Source organism: Caretta caretta, chromosome 7 (assembly GCF_965140235.1).
Source record: "Caretta caretta isolate rCarCar2 chromosome 7, rCarCar1.hap1, whole genome shotgun sequence".
Classification (NCBI taxonomy): Eukaryota; Metazoa; Chordata; order Testudines; family Cheloniidae; genus Caretta; species Caretta caretta.
This window is the reverse complement of record NC_134212.1, coordinates 46998246-47013651: the sequence shown is the minus strand read 5'-3', so window position 1 is coordinate 47013651 and position 15406 is coordinate 46998246. Positions and strand designations below refer to the sequence as shown.

The window sequence follows — 15406 nt, the reverse complement described above, 5'->3', positions numbered from 1 at the left end:
CCAGAGGCCAGGGAGCATATATGGTGCCAGAGGGCCAGTCCCCAGTCCAAGTGGCAGGTACCCAGCACCCGGGGGCACTTGCAGACTCACATGCCAGGAAGCGACAGGGTCTCCAGAGGACCTTTGTCTCTCCGCGCAGATTTGTTCCCATCGCCAGGGGCTGCACAGGGCTCAGCAAAGGGATTATTTTAGTGTCCAAGCAAGGAAGGGACTGGCAGTGCTGGCTGCAGCCTGACACAGCACTCTAGGCATTCGGAAAGCTTCCCACTCACACAGCTCTGCCCGTGCTCCTCAGTCCTGACCCACTACCCATGCTACTCCTTTCCCAGCACCTTACTCCAGCTCAGCAGGGCCCACGCTCTGCTCCGCTGCTCGGACCTGCACCCAGCTCTTGCTAGTGGGCCACAGGCCCAGCCCTGCAGTCTCATTCCCGCTCTGGGTCCCCCCCTACTCAGCTCAGCTGGTGCCTCTCAGCCCTGTCTTGGCATCACCATACAGTGGCCCCAAATCTGACATCACTGCATCTCCTATTCCTCTGGGCCTGAGTCCCCCCACAGCTCTTCCAGTGCCCCTCATTCCTATTCCCTGCCACCTGTAGCCCTGAGCTGGGATCACCACTGTTCTGAATCAATGAGGACACAGATCCAGGGGAGTCAGTGATGAGGCCATCCAATTCATTCCACTGGTGACCCAGCCCTGGCCTCCTGCAGGGAAGCCCGCACGCACCACCTGCCGCCCCACAGCTGCAGATTGCTTTCATTCTTCCAACCCCGCTCTGTCCTTTGTTCCCATTAGCCACCCAAATGCCATTCGCCGCTGGGCATCTTACTCACACAGACCCGAGCCCTACTCACATGACATAAAAATAATAATAAATAATAATAATAATGTGCATAGCACTGGGCACTGTGCCAGGCAGCCTGAGCCCACAAGGGAGGTGCCATATCTAGCAGGGCACTCCTACCCACAGTTGGGACAAAAAAAAAATCCCACCTATATAAAACTCCCTCTGGATGATCCACAGAGTCATTTTATGGTGCATCTCCAGGGAAGTCAATGGGGTGAACGTGGCCCATGTGTCCATTTGGCTGGCACAAAGGGAGGGGTGTAGAGGCAGAGAGTAGCCCTTGAGCCCCTCCATTTCCCAGGTGAGGTTTCCTCTTGAGCAAGATGAGCCACCACCCACCAGCCTGCTTAGATTGGTTTGCCCATCTGTGCGCAAGAAGGGTTAATAAGGACCACCAAAGGTTGATGCCACATTCTTTGGGCGGGAGCTGTATCTTGGGAACCCCACGCTCAAAGGCCCTCAAATTTGGACCACTGACCCTCCCCCACATCTCCATGAGGCACATCAATTTTCGAGACAATCTGAGTCAGCACAAGGATTTTAGGGCACTTGGAAAAAAATGAGCTGGTAAACAGTAAGCAAGTCTTAACCTTAAGTAGAGCAAAAACAACGAGGAGTCCTTGTGGCACCTTAGAGACTAACAAATTTATTTGGGCCTAAGCTTTCGTGAGCTAGAACCCAAAGGGGTGTGTGTAAGGGGATGGGTCCCAGATACGGTGGAGACAGAACGTCACTGCCATCAGCTAAGCTTTGCATGAGACAGCCACATTCCAAGCCGTGACTTTATCCTTTCCCTGCAATGGACATGACAAACTGGGGAAATCTCTGGCAGGTTTCACTGCCACCCCACCCCCACCCCTATTTCTGCTCTTAACCCCTATTTCAGCATGCCAACAGCTTTTGGCGTCCCTGGGTGGGCAACAAGGCTGCAATTTAGCCTTGCCCGGATCCCTTCCGGCGGTCTATATGAGCCTTCCAGGACCAGACTTCCTCCCCCCCAGCTAAAATCCAGATCCTGCAGAGAACCCCTTGCCCCTTAACCTCGAGACAGAATTTTCCAAGGGGCACCCCCCACCACGTGACATCTTCCCAGGAGTCTCCCCATCAGCTCCAGTAGGATGCTCCATGGCCATTCCCCTCTCCCAGCACCAGTGACACATTCTTTCCCATCCCCTTTTGAGGTGTGGGGGACACTCTCAAGACCCCCTCTCCACCTCACCAAAGTACTCTCCTCCCCCAGCAGACTCTCTCAGCCCTGAGCTGCCCAAGGGTTTCTAATTCCCCTCTGGCCACAAACATTTGCCCCTTTGTCCTTTGAAAGCCTCACATCCTCCAGCCTGCCTCGTCTGTGTCATAAGGGAAGCAGGGACCAGCCTTCAGAGCATCTGTAAAGTGATCCTGTGAATGAACCCCCTCCTCCTCACCGGGCTAGGAACACATGGGGAATTGTTCTCGGCCCCAGGACGAGAGCACCCTCCTTCCTGTGAAAGCTGGGGGCGGGATGGGGAGGGCTAAAGAGGAAGCTACCCACACACACAAACTTTCACTGCAGCTGGGGAGCTCTGCATTACCCTTTGTGTGCTGGAGAATGTGGGGGCTCAGAGAGGATTAGGGGCACAGAGACTTGGTGTTCTGTATACACTGCATAGCCATCAAGGGCTTCCCCGATCGGCACTTCCTGGTGGCAACGGTGAAATTAGAACTCAGATCCTCAGAACAAAATGCACGGCTGCCGGTCCTAAGAAAGCCCCTGCACCCAGATGGCCAGTGACTGGCCTGATTTCTCTATGCTGGCTATTAGGGCACCAATTATCCCAGTTCAGTTTAGGGGTGCACAAAACATAAGGATTAAAACCCACTGATCCAGTGATCTGAGCACAGGACAGGGGGCCAGTGGCTTCCGAGTTCTAATCTTGGCTCTGCCACTGTTACCTGGGGCCTGCAACATTATCCGTCAGTGCCTTAGTTTCCCCATCTAATGTGGGGACAATAGTGACCTATCCCTGGGGAAGCCATGAGGATTGTAAAGCACTTTGCAAGGAAAGCCATCTCATTATCATCCCTGCTACCCCAGACTGATGCGCTTGGAGCAGCGGGTCGTTACACCTGGTCCTGCCCAGGCTGCCAGGACCCTAAGTGGAAGGGGAGGGGTTGACTCAAGAGAGGCAGAGCTGACATCCAATCAAACGACAGAATGCCACAAGGTCCGGTGCATGCCTAGCACAGCTAAGCGCACACAAGAGAGCTGCTTCCCCAGCTCGCCTCCGGGCTCCTCCTCCTAGCGGGAAGAATGTGCTGGGCTCAGCTGACTCCCACTGGATCTAAGGGCCCCTGACAGGCAACCTGCAGGCGATCCCTAGCAAACCACCTTTGTAGCGGCTCTGGGAAGGGCAGGACAGAGTTGTGGGGAGTCAAAGGATATTTTAGAGATACCGGGACCATCAAGCCAGGTCACCCCTGTTTTTGCTACAGTGCCCCACAGGTCCTAACCCTTTAATGAAGGGGTGGGGCAGAGGCGGGAGGGGGCTGGATCTCTCACAAAGGCTTCCTTTCTCCCCAGTGTAGATTAGTCATTGCCGTTCCCTACGCAGGAGCACAGACAAACAGCAAACAAAGGCACATGTGAGCAGATCGTCTAGCATAGAAACCAAGCTGAACAAGATGGGGGTGGGGGTACGTAAAACCTCTCAGCCCTTCCTGTGCCATAAAGAAGCCAGGAGGGGCATGCTCCCCTCCTGCCCCCTAACCGAGCTGCCCTTATGGAAAAGACAAGGGCCGGATTTCAGACACAGGGCCCCAAGCACCGTGGCTTCCATGCAGTAACGTCCCGACAGCTGACCCGCATGGCAGGAATATTCACTCTGCATTCACCCTCGAGCTCAGGGCACTTTGCAAATGCTCACAAAGTGAACTCCCCTAAGGTCTACACTACAGACCTACATCGGTCTAACTGCGTCGCTGAGGGGTGTGAAAAATCCAGCCCCCGAGTGACGCAGTTATACCAACGTTACCCCGGGATCAGCCTCTCCAGTCAGCATAGCTATTGCCTCTTGGGGAGGTGGATTAATTATGCCAACAGGAGAAGCTCTCCCAAAGCATCTTGCAGCTGTAGCACTGTACATGAAGACAAGCCCTGAGTGAGGGGAGCAGCACTGGCCAAGGTGCTCCTCTGGCTCCTGTTACCATAACACAGGAGCACCTAACAGCCTTTAACATAGTCATCCTCAGCAGGGCAGGGAAGTAATGTCACCCCCATTTCACAGATGGGCAAACTGAGGCACTGAGCGGCTATGTGACTTGCCCAAGGTCACTCAGAGCAGAGAATTGAACTCTTAGTCGCAGGCTAGCACCTAACCTCTGGGCCATCCATTCTTTCCATAACACTTGGGGAAACTGAGGCACAGAGCCTTGTCCTTAGCTGCACAGCACATCAGTAGCAAATCCAGTCACCTGACCCCTCTGTCCACCCCTTCTTCCTTGCCATGGGAAGTGGGGGATATGGCCAGAGAAGCTCTTCTCCTGGACAGCCAATCGTCCTGTCACTCAACCTGATTGTCTTGGTCAATATGCCACATCTGTGGGGGACACAAACCTACGGTCTTGGCAGGCCTGGAGCTGACTCAGCCCTCTGCAGAGAGCCACAGCCCTTGCCCTGGAAATGCCCCAGAGCTCAGGATCAGGAGGTCGCGGGAAGGGTGTTAAAAATAAAACCCTTCCCAATGCCCCTGGGTGCAGTAGGTGTGTTCCACCCGCCCCTCATGCTTCAGGTCTAGCCATCTCCCTCTGCCAGCGGACCCCCCCAACTCCCACTCACTGGGGCAGCTCAGGGGCTCCCCGGCCTGAGAGCTGTAGGGAGTCGGAACTGCCTTCGAGGCTTGTCGCACCAGATCCACTCTGTTCCCGTCCCTCAGCAGCAGGGCCAACTCCCCGGGGCTTTGGGGTATGTGAGTGGAGGTCTGTCTCTCTCTCTCTCGCCGGATCATAAAAGCCCCAAGGGAAGCGTCTCCCTGCTGGCCCCTGGCTGTCCTCTGACAGTAAGCTGGGCGCTTTGATCACGGCTCCGAGCTCCACGGGCCAGTCACAGAGCGCTGCCCTGCCAATGGATCAGGCAGCAACAAGAGGCGTGGGCTGCTGATCCTTTTCATCCCATGACCTACTCTCTCATGCCATCTGCTCCCTTCCCAGAGTGCCAGTCGCACCCACTATCTGCCACGGCAAACACTGCTTCCCCGTCCCTGGGGAGCTGGGCACCAACCAGAGCAGGGGGACTACCTCTCCCCTCCCAGCCAGGAGGTAGGAGTGCCTCTGCAAAACACAGTGCTGCCTGCAGACAAAGCCAAGGGCTGGCCATCGGCTTACTTTACCCAACCTCAAGCAGATCAAGTGAGGAGGGAGGGAGGGATCATCTCGGTAGGGGGGCCTCTGATCCGCACTAGGAGGGGGTTTTAGCAGACCCCTTCTGGGGTCGTGCACCAGATGCACTCCGGCATCACTCGACTGACTGCCAGGGGAACCCACGTGCCCCCCAAACGCTCTGCTAAGACAAGGCCCCAGCCACAGAAGGGCTGCGTCTCCCATCCCAGGCCCGAGCGGGCAGAACCCACCTGGCTAAGATTCAGAGTAATGGGTCCCCAGTGCTAACACCGCTGATTTTGCTGGCCTGACTCTGGATCGACCCCTGCGTAAGAGGAGCTCAGAGTGGGGCCCAGCTACCAACTGGGGTCTTGAGGAGTAATTGGGATTAGAGGCTGGAGGAGTGTGACTGTCACTCATGTGCGGGGGGGCAAGAACTCCCACAGGGCTTATGGACAGGAGCCATGAGAGGGGTGGGGGTCCCGCAGCAGGGACTGCCCCTTGGGATCAGACAGTGTATCTCACCACTGGTTTCCTGATGGGCTTCTGTGAAGAGCACATGCAAAGTTGCTCCCTGTGGGGGGGGCACCTGCCCAGCTGCAGAGCTAGGAATTAGCTCCCATATCTGGGAGAAATGGGGGCATCTGGCCAGGGCTGTCCTGGGTTATTGCAAGGTGGGGGGCAGGACGGGGTGTGGCCAGGGCAGCCCCATGTGCTGCTGGCTTCTGCAGGGGCTGCCCTTGCTGATCCCCCTTTGGTCTCACTGCACCAGCGTTTATCTTGTGGCTGCATTTCCCCACCCCTTACATGTCCCAGCAGACTCGTATCACGTTATTTCAGCCCCATAGACGGCTCCTGGATCACGGAAAACCTGCGTTCCTTTACAAACACTAGTCCGTGAGCACACGCTCAGTGCCTGTCCACAGGGGAACTCAGCAGCCAGCCCATGCCCGCAGTGCTGCCAGACCCGCTCACCAATGCCTGCTGGGGTGCGTGCTTACATCCTGCTGGCATCCATCACCTTCCGGGGCACTGCTGGCACTGAACTGTGGCACACGCAGCTGCTCCTACCCCCTAACCCTCTCCCCACACACACTTCCTGCAGGTCCTGCGGTCTCCTACCCGCCCACTGACCTGTCCGAACCCTGCTTGGCTCTAGGGGCGTGGAATGGCTGTAGACACAATTCAGGAAGGCAAGATGACCTCACCCTCTCCAGCAGCCACGCCAACCAACCCTGGACTGCCCAGGGCTCTGTAAGCAGGGAGCTGTTCAGAACGGCTAGGCCCTGGCAGGAATGCATTGCGGGGCTAGGCTCTCAGTTGCTTTTCATCGGCCTCACCCCATCAAAGCTGGTGCACCTCCACTGAGAATCCGGCCCCTGGCGTGCTGCCCAGGAAGGGAGCTGAAGGAAAGACCCCCTTAGCACCCCACATGATCACTGCAACATGCAAGAGACCTGTCCCCTTTCCCAGCCTGCATTATCATCCTCTTCAACCAAGCTTGGCATGCCGTCTCCTGAGCTGGAGTCCAAATAAACCCCCCCATTACCCGAGACCCTTTGATGGGATAGCTGCCGCCTGGGACAGCTGGTCGAGATCAGAGAAGCAGCTTGACCGTGTCTGCATTTACACAGCTGTTGCCTTCTCGCTGGGTAAACTAGCATTTTGTGCCCGGTTTTCTTTAGGATTCGCAGAAGGGAATCCAGGGGCTTAACTATTTTGACCCTGGATATTAAACCACCCAAAGTCCCCTCCCCCTTTGCCACCCCCCTCCCCAAGTACAGCTGTGTCAGGGCGGTTCAGAGCAGCGGGACCCAGGTGGGGGCTGGATCGAGCACCCCAGCTCGCATGTGAGTTTGCATTCCCTGAATGCTTCCCCTGAACTTGGCGAGGACATCACAGATTATTGGCAGTGGTGGTGCCGAGTGCGGGGAAGGGGTGGGGGGCTCGGTAAAAGTTGCTCAGAGGGTAATGCGGGCTTACACGTGGATGCGGGGGGACAAACAAATGCACACGGAAGACCAGGAATGGGCCCTTGAAAAAAAGCCGACCTCTTGGAGAATCAGTCTCCCCAGAAGGGAGACCAGAGCAGGAGGGCTACAAGGACAGATCTGTCATATGCAAAGGCAAAGCAAAATACAGCAGGCCAGAGACTAGGGGCCCTCTGAGCCACAATCAGTTGGCAGCATGGGAGATAAAGTGGGCGGTGCTGTGCTGTAACTATGCCCCACCTACAAGTCCAAGCCCCATCCATAAACCCAAGATATAGTTATGAACCCCAATCTTGCCCACAAGCTAAAACCCAAGACGCGCCCACACTCTCAGCCCCATCCACACACCCAAACCTCACTATTACGAGCCACGCCTACAATTCAAAACCCCACCCAGAAGCCAGAACCCTGCCTACAGTCCCACACCCTGCCAGTCCCAAAACATGCCCATACTCCCAAACCCCACCTACAATCTAGCACCAGATGCTTCTGGCCCAGTGATCAACAGGAACAGTTCACCGTACCCAGAGTTGTCGGAATCGTTCCGGGCTACCGTCTCACTGGGATGGGCAGCACAGAACTTGGGTGCAAGGCTGGCTGGCTGCAAGCACAGGCTCGGGTCACATTTGGGAAGCCCCAGCCAGTACAGTCCATCTGACCCTGGCTATGCAAACATCTCACCAAGGAAAAGGCAAGATTAGCTGGTGTCCTTTAACAAGGCCAGGGCTGTGTGTTGCTCAGCTGTATTTATTATAGGCATTTCAATAGCACCCATCATCTTAGTGTTTGGGCACTTTTAACATTTAACTCTTTAAATGACAAACAACATTTCCCAAATATAGGGAGCAAAGCGCCACGCTGATCTTGCAACATATACGAGGCAGCAATTTTGCCATCAGCCTGAATGCAAGGGGTGTGGGCAGGAGCTGGTGCTTACAGAAACCTAGGCACGGTTGCAGCACTCCCTGGACACAGGGAGCTGGATTAGAGCCAGGTCCTAGATATCTGGGCCTGGCACTCTGGGAGAGCACAGAGCAGCGAGAAACCCAGGGCCTGTTCAGGGAGAGGTGGAAGGGGAAGATCAAAGAGCCTGAGAAGGAACAGAAGGAAGAATCCATTTGAACAGGGACAGGGAGCAAGAGCTCAGAGCCTGGGGAACATGGGAGGGGGAACTGATGTGTTCGGGGAAGCCCACAATTTTGGTGGACCCAATCCTGTTTAGTTTTTAACCACCCCTGCCTCTGCCACTGCGCTGCCCTCATCCAGTAACATGCCACCGACATCAGCACAGGAGACATCCAGCAGCACAGCTAGTGAGTGCCACCTATGTATGCCAGCAACGTAGGTGGGTGCCACCCCGACGCTCCTCACCCAGGGGGAGTAACACCTGCAGACTGCTGGGGAACACTCCAGCATGGCATTCCCCCAGAACGTACCCAGAGCGCTGAGCTGCACTGCACACCACTGCCTCTGGGATGCATCTCGCATAGCTGGACTAGTTAACAACCAAGTAGATAAGGACAAATAAGTCAGTGGCTCTTCCACTGGCCTGCTGGGTGACCCTGGCCAATTCCCTGTCCCATGCCTCAGTTTCTCCATCTGTAAAACAGGGGATAATGATACTGACCCCCTCGGTGCAGCGCTTGGAGACCTACTGATGGAAAGAGCTGCATAAGAGTGAGGCATCACCATCAGGGGTGGGCCAGAACTAGGCACCTTCACACAGACAGCAACGTCCCAGAGATAAGAAATGATGATGATGTGCTGTGGGAGTGCCAGGCAATGCCAGGGCCTGAGTGTGTTAGCTGGTCATTGAGCCCTTGGGAAAGACCGATCCTTGTCATGTTCATTACCTTGCTGCTCCGAAGAGTAGAGATGGCCGAGCACAGGGAGGGCGAGGGTTAGGGGTGGGCTGATAGGACATGGGGCGGTCACCCAGGTTCTAGTGAAGGTACCAGTGCAGAGTCTAAAGGGCAGATTGTGCCCCCCACCCCCATTCAGGGACTTAATGGAGATCCTGGTACGAGCTAGGGCAGCCCTTAGGGTTGTGCCTCTGATCAATGGGGCTTTGCAGGGCATAGGGTGGCTGGGGTGCGGGTCTAACCTTTACTACCCTTCCCTCTTCTGGCCTGCCCCTTGCCTCTGCTCTGTGCACGTCTTGTGCCAAGGCTCTTGCAGGAGAGACGGAGAACTGGCACAGCCAGCGGTGCACCGGGCGTAGGAGCGTCCCACTCTGGCAGTACCCTTTAGGGAGCTGGGTGGCAGCTCACAGCATCTAAAGTAAATCTCCACTCAGGCCCTCCAGCTGCAACAGACCCTGCTTCCGGAAACTCTGCCAGCCCCGGACTCAGCCCGGATCCACCAGAACCTTTGGCCGAGACTCCAGTCCCATCTGGGTTGCTCTCGATCACACTCCCATACGCCAGCCTCATCCCTGCGCGTGCACATCTGGCAACCCAGAGCCCACAGCCGGCTGCACCTGCATGCCCAGCTGGGTACATGTTCATCTCGCTGGGACATGGGGCTGGCCGGGAGCGAGAGGTCGTGGCGTGTGCATTGGGTTTGTGGAATGGGGCTACTGAGGCAATATTATCCATACCCGTTACAGTCCCCTTCTTCCCGCACCTCAGCTTACCTCTCCGTGGGCGCACAGACCCGAGTGCTGTCATTTCACACAACGCGACCCAGTTAAACCTCAGGGCTATTGTAAACCCTGCCCGGTAGGGGTGAATAGTTCCCAGTCAGCTTCAGAAAGATGGCCGTGCAATTTCTTAGGGCAGGTCTACACTACAAACTTACAGCAGTGCCTGGCACAGAGGCCCTAAGCCGACGGGAGAGAGCTCTCCCATCAGCTTACTAACTCCACCTCTGCAAGACGCAGTCGCTAAGCCGGTGGGAGAAGCTCTCCTGCCAACATAGCGCTGTCGACACGGGAATTCACGTCGGTATACATGCATCGCCCAGGGGTGTGGATTTTTCACTCTCCTGAGTGCCGTAGTTATACAGCAGTCAGTACGCAGCGTAGACCAGACCTTAGAGAGACAAGGGGTTGAGGGAATCTCTTTTATTGGACCCATTTCTGTTAAGGACATTTCGAGCTACTCAGAGCTCTTCTTCAGGCCGGAGTTCTGTGCTGTATCTGCACAGAGCTCTGTGTAAGCTCAGAAGCGTGTCTCTCTCACCAACAACAGCTGGTCCAATAAAAGACATTACCTCACCCACCTCGCCTCTCTGATATCCTGGGACAACAGGCTACAACAACGCTGCAAACATTCAGTTTCCACAGCTCCCATTCGCCAGGAACCGTGACCAGTGGGAACTGGGGGGGCCACACATGTGGATGGGGCAGCACGCAGAGCTGCCTGACCGCACCTCCATGTAGGAGCCGGGGGGGGGGGGGGGGGACGGACGTGCCACTGCTTCCGGGAGCTGCTTGAGGTAAGCGCTGCCTGGAGCCTCCATCCCTGATCCCCTCCTGCGCCCCAACCCCCTGCCCCAGCCCTGATCTCCCTCCTGCCCTCCAAACCCCTCAGTCCCAGCCTGGAGCACCCTCCTGCACCCCCAATCCCTCATCCCCAGCCCCACTCCAGAGCCCATACCCCCAGCCAGAGCTCTCACCCACCCCCGCACTCCAACCCCCTGCACCAGCCCGGAGACCCCTCCCGCAGCCTGAACTCCTCATTTTTGGCCCTACCCCAGATCCCGCACCCCCAGCTGGAGCCCTCACCCCCTCCTGCACTCCAACCCCCAATTTTGTGAGCATTCATGGCCTGCTATACAATTTCCAAACCTAGATGTGGCCCTTGGACCAAAAGGTTTGCCCACCCCTGCCTTATTTATACCTTTCCCCCATCCCCCACTGTGCTCTGATTGGCTGAGCTCTCAGAAGTGACTGGGTGTGGCCAGTCAGGTGGCTTGCCCACAATGAAAACTTCCTCTACAGCTTCAGAGTAGCAGCCGTGTTAGTCTGTATCCACAAAAAGAAAAGGAGTACTAGTGGCACCTTAGAGACTAATTCAAATAAATTTGTTAGTCTCTAAGGTGCCACAAGTCCTCCTTTTCTTTCTACAGCTTCAGAAACAGTTACTGAGCATGTCCGGTAATGACCACGCTCTACGTCAGGGTGTTTCTAGGCCCCCTGGTGCTGAGTTGCCCTGCTCAGATGGGCAGATACAGAGTACGCCAGTTGCAATCCGCATCCTCTCCCCATGGCTCCTCTCCTGTGCCTTAAGCCAAACAAAGTCAAATGCTGCAGTGTGCAGCAGGCAGGTTACACTTGCTGATATGATGCCGGTCTGAGCGTGGAAGTGGGAAAGCATGTGCATGATTGGGTTGCTTGGGCCCAATAGTCAAAAGTACGGACCTTCTCCAGCTTCCATCAGGTGGAGGGTTTAGTGTTCAGCACTTCTGAAAATCAAGGCCCGTGCTATTCTGGTGCATGTGGCTAGAGGACATGTGACTGGTGGATGTCTTAGCTGGCGATTCCCTGGATTTGTGGTTGTGGTGGAGAGACTTGCTTTAACTGGGAGTAAACGGAGTATTTTGTTGCGGGGAACGCCCACCCGTATGCTCTCCCAGGTCCTGGGTGTGCAGCAGCTGTCTGATTGGCTATCCCTGACCCTGGAGCTGGGTTGGCAGCACGGGATAGGAAAATGGCCAGGCAGGATACAGCCCTGCACAAACTGAAGTTCTTAAACAACAGCCGCTGTGCTCAGACACACAGGGTGCAAGGCTCAGTCTGCGGGAAATCAACGTGTGTCCAGTGTCAAAGGGACACGCTGGCAATTGAGCATTGGTGGCACAAAAACAACGGTCAGCTGCTGTGTCCCAGCACTCCAGGAGCCTGTCATTAATACGCTTGGGTGGATGGGGAAGGTACAGAGCTAGCAGTTTTCCTGAACACATCCAACTTTGCCTGAGGTCTGCTTGGGAGTAACTAGACACCCCTATCATGTCCTGTAAGAGCTGGCTTGGATTGCTCAAGGGCTGTCTTTATTTTGGGTGTTTCACTGTTTGATCACGGATACAAAAGGGATCAACCCAGAGTTTTATCTCATATGCTCATTTCGTAAGGCATCTTTTAGACACGCTGTAGTCCAGCCTACGCTGCATGGTCTGTCATGTTGTGTAGTCATTCACTGCCCTGCACAGGGCTCCACATTCTGTGCTGCATCTGTGTTGGCCCAGATTAAGAGTGGGGAGGGAAAAGTGGCTGTGTAGCTCCTAGATTCTGGGGCAAGCCAGCGCAAGGTAGAGCAGCCTCAGGCTGCTCTAACTTATGTGCAGCTGTCAACAGCCCTAAAGGGCCGACAAAAATAGCTGGAGTGCAGAGGCGAGCCAGCCACACCACCTCTGACAGTAAGGGGGAACTCCCAGGTAGTCAGATAAGCCAAGGTAAGGGGGATCCAGAAGCTGCCTGGCACGGTGAGTGCAAAATGGGTACAAAATACTATATGAGCCCAAGGATAAATTTACCCAGGTGTAAATGTCTGCTCAAGGCAGTGGAGACTCAGGCACACAGAACTAAAGGGATATTGTCAAAACCAGGGAGTGGTCCCAAATGTAGGTTTACTTATAAGGGCCTGGGTGGAAGGGAGTTCAATCAAAACCTGATGGCACTTTAAATGTTTTCAACAGTTCCTGGCAAGGCTGGTAATCCTTGACCAGACCCTCAGCAGCTGTAAATTGACACACTAGCTCTATTGACCACAAAGGAACGATGCTGATTTATACCAGCTGAGGCGTTGGCCCCCGAAGGACAGCACTGTGAGATCTTAGGGCAGAGAGCAGGTCTTTGGCTGCACTGGGGCTCCAGTCCTGCTCCTTCAATCACAATCACAATCCTGCTAGTGCTGAGAATCAGGATGAAAACTAACCAACAGTGGGTCAGCCTCCCCATTGAAATGGAAAACGAGATCTATGGAGAAAAGCACATTGGAGGATCTAAAGCCGTCCCACCTCAGTCACCTGAGCAGTTGCTAGTCGCACGTCAAGCCATCTTTTAGCAATATCGGGGTGTTCCCTTTAACTGAGACAGCCCAGTCACCAGCTCCTGTACCACTCCTAGCACAGCCAACCGACAAAGACCTTGTGTATGGAGGTGTCTAGATTTCTGGTGAGAATGAGCAGCTTTGGGATGTGCCCTGCAGTGTCTATTTCTTTACTAAGACAGTGCGGGGGAGGAAAACGATTCTTTTGGGTTACCTCAGAGGTTCGCCACACAATCAGAACCAGAAAATTACCCCAAGGGAGGGTTTACTGAAAGCAAAGCTGAACACTGCTCTAAGCACCAATGGCTTGGTCTGCGAGGAAATCTCATACCACGTTCAGGAGAAGCTCTGATGTAGCCCATAGATAGATCCTGTTTATAAGGATTTATAATTCACCACAGGTAACCCATCATTGGAATGCAGGACCCAGTGAGAGACAGTCCCTGCCCTGAAGACTAAAAAGGCAAGACAGACAAAAGGTTGGAGGATTATTACTCCCATTTTACAGATGAGGAACTGAGGCACAGGAGGCCTCAATTCAGCAAAGCATTAAAGCACAGATGTACGTCCCTGAAGTTGGGACTTGAGAACATGCTTAAAGTTTAGCACATGCTTACATGTTTTTGCTGAATCGGGGCCAAAGAGAGTAAGGGATTTGCCCAAGATCACACAGAAAGGCTGTGACGGATTTTAAGAACTAAACCCAGATCTCCTGAGTCCCAGTCTCAAGCCATAACACAAGACCATCCTTCCGTACTATGGCACAGCTGGCCTTTTATTTTAGATTAAGGAAAAATAAAACAAAAACCCCCAAGAAAGAACAAAAGTAAAGTCTCAAGGGGTGGGAGGGGGCAGGGGAAGAGGTGAGAGGTCTTCTCTGTAACATTCAGCATTAACTCTGCCTTGCAAAGTGACACTGGCAAGCAGGCAGGCTCCTCAGACATTAAAGCTACAGAGTATAGAATGCAAAACCATAACAGATACACAGCATGTGCCACAATCACCCAAACATTGCAGCTCTGATGGTGTTAAATCCTGCTGCCCTCCAACAGACCCTGCATAAAACAGGCTTTGCACACGGGGAGCGAGGGGCTGGAATTCTGCTCCTTAAGCCAACAGCAAGGCAAGGAGCACATGTGCGTGTACACGTGTCTCTCACACACAGGATTTGGAGCCAGCAGATTCTCCTTTATGGCCAGCGTCACACCCCCTCCCTTACACACCAGTTCCCGTAATGCACCTCCGAACAGCATCTCTCCTTAGCGTGGAGGATGGGCCGGGAGGCCTCCCCATTCAGCAGAGCTGCGATTCTTCCCTGGCATTTCAGACTTTCCATGACTGCACAGTGGGGGCAGGAGCTGGCCTGATAGGTTTGGTGAAACCTTTAGCAGCAGCCAGTAAATTCCCCTGCAGGTGACTCACAATCCCAACGCTGGCTTTAATAGTGTTCCTTGTTTCCGTGCTCTCTCTTTAGCCCCTTTATTAGCAAACCGCTGAGACAATCAGCCTGTTCCCCACTGCACTCTGGCCATGCAGAGCCTCAGTCACCGCTCCTGCAAAGCTGCCAGTGTTCTCTTGCCATCCACTATCTTGGATGCTTTCTTGGGGACCCCCACAGGCCAGCCCCACTATTTGCTGGGTCAAGGCAAAATCAGCGGTAGGACCATGCATGTCGCCTTGCTGACAGCGCTGATGAGCCGGATGGCTCCCAGGGAGTGATGCCGGATTCCCAGGTAGGACAGCGGAGGCGACAGGGATCTGAGCCCCGGGAAGCTAAGGGAGGGGTTACAGAGGGACTGGAGCCAGCACAGAGGGCGCAAACAGCCTGCAGTGAAGCAAGGATAACTCTGATGAGTCGAGGTGGTGAACTGCAGCCCTGCTGGGAGAAGGCCTCTGACACCACAAGGGAAGCTGAACCCAGCCATAATGTAGCTGGGGGCCTTTGGCTTAGTCAACCCATAATTTAAGGGATTGCCCTTTCCCATCCACCCATCCGTTTCCCCCCCCATTCCCCTCCCGCCGCCTTCCTCACCTAAGTGATGTCACTCGGATCCCCTACAGCTCAGACACACCCACTCACAAACCCTCTCCCCTGGAGCATCCTCCCGCCACCAGCACAGTGCAGGGCACGGCCCAACCTCTCCTTACCGGAACAGTGACTTTGCAAAGGCTGGACGGTGCTCACCCAGCCCGATAGATGTAGTCACTCCCACGGACCTGCATGC

General features: G+C 54.9%; 2 protein-coding genes across 3 annotated transcripts in view; one reads left to right on the top strand and one right to left on the bottom strand.

The window, feature by feature from the left end:
- ABHD14A (abhydrolase domain containing 14A) overlaps nt 1-15406 on the bottom strand; it is an 83147-nt gene that overhangs the window by 26245 nt on the left and 41496 nt on the right. The window lies entirely within an intron of this gene.
- Nucleotides 1-15406, top strand: part of PCBP4 (poly(rC) binding protein 4) — a 33380-nt gene that overhangs the window by 622 nt on the left and 17352 nt on the right. The window contains exon 1 of one of the 2 annotated variants that reach the window (XM_048857663.2): nt 6832-6852. The exons of the other annotated variant lie outside the window; for it this stretch is intronic. The gene's annotated coding sequence lies outside the window, so the exon portion shown is untranslated. Of the gene's footprint in view, nt 1-6831; nt 6853-15406 lie in introns of those variants that run through there. 2 annotated transcript variants of the gene reach the window in all.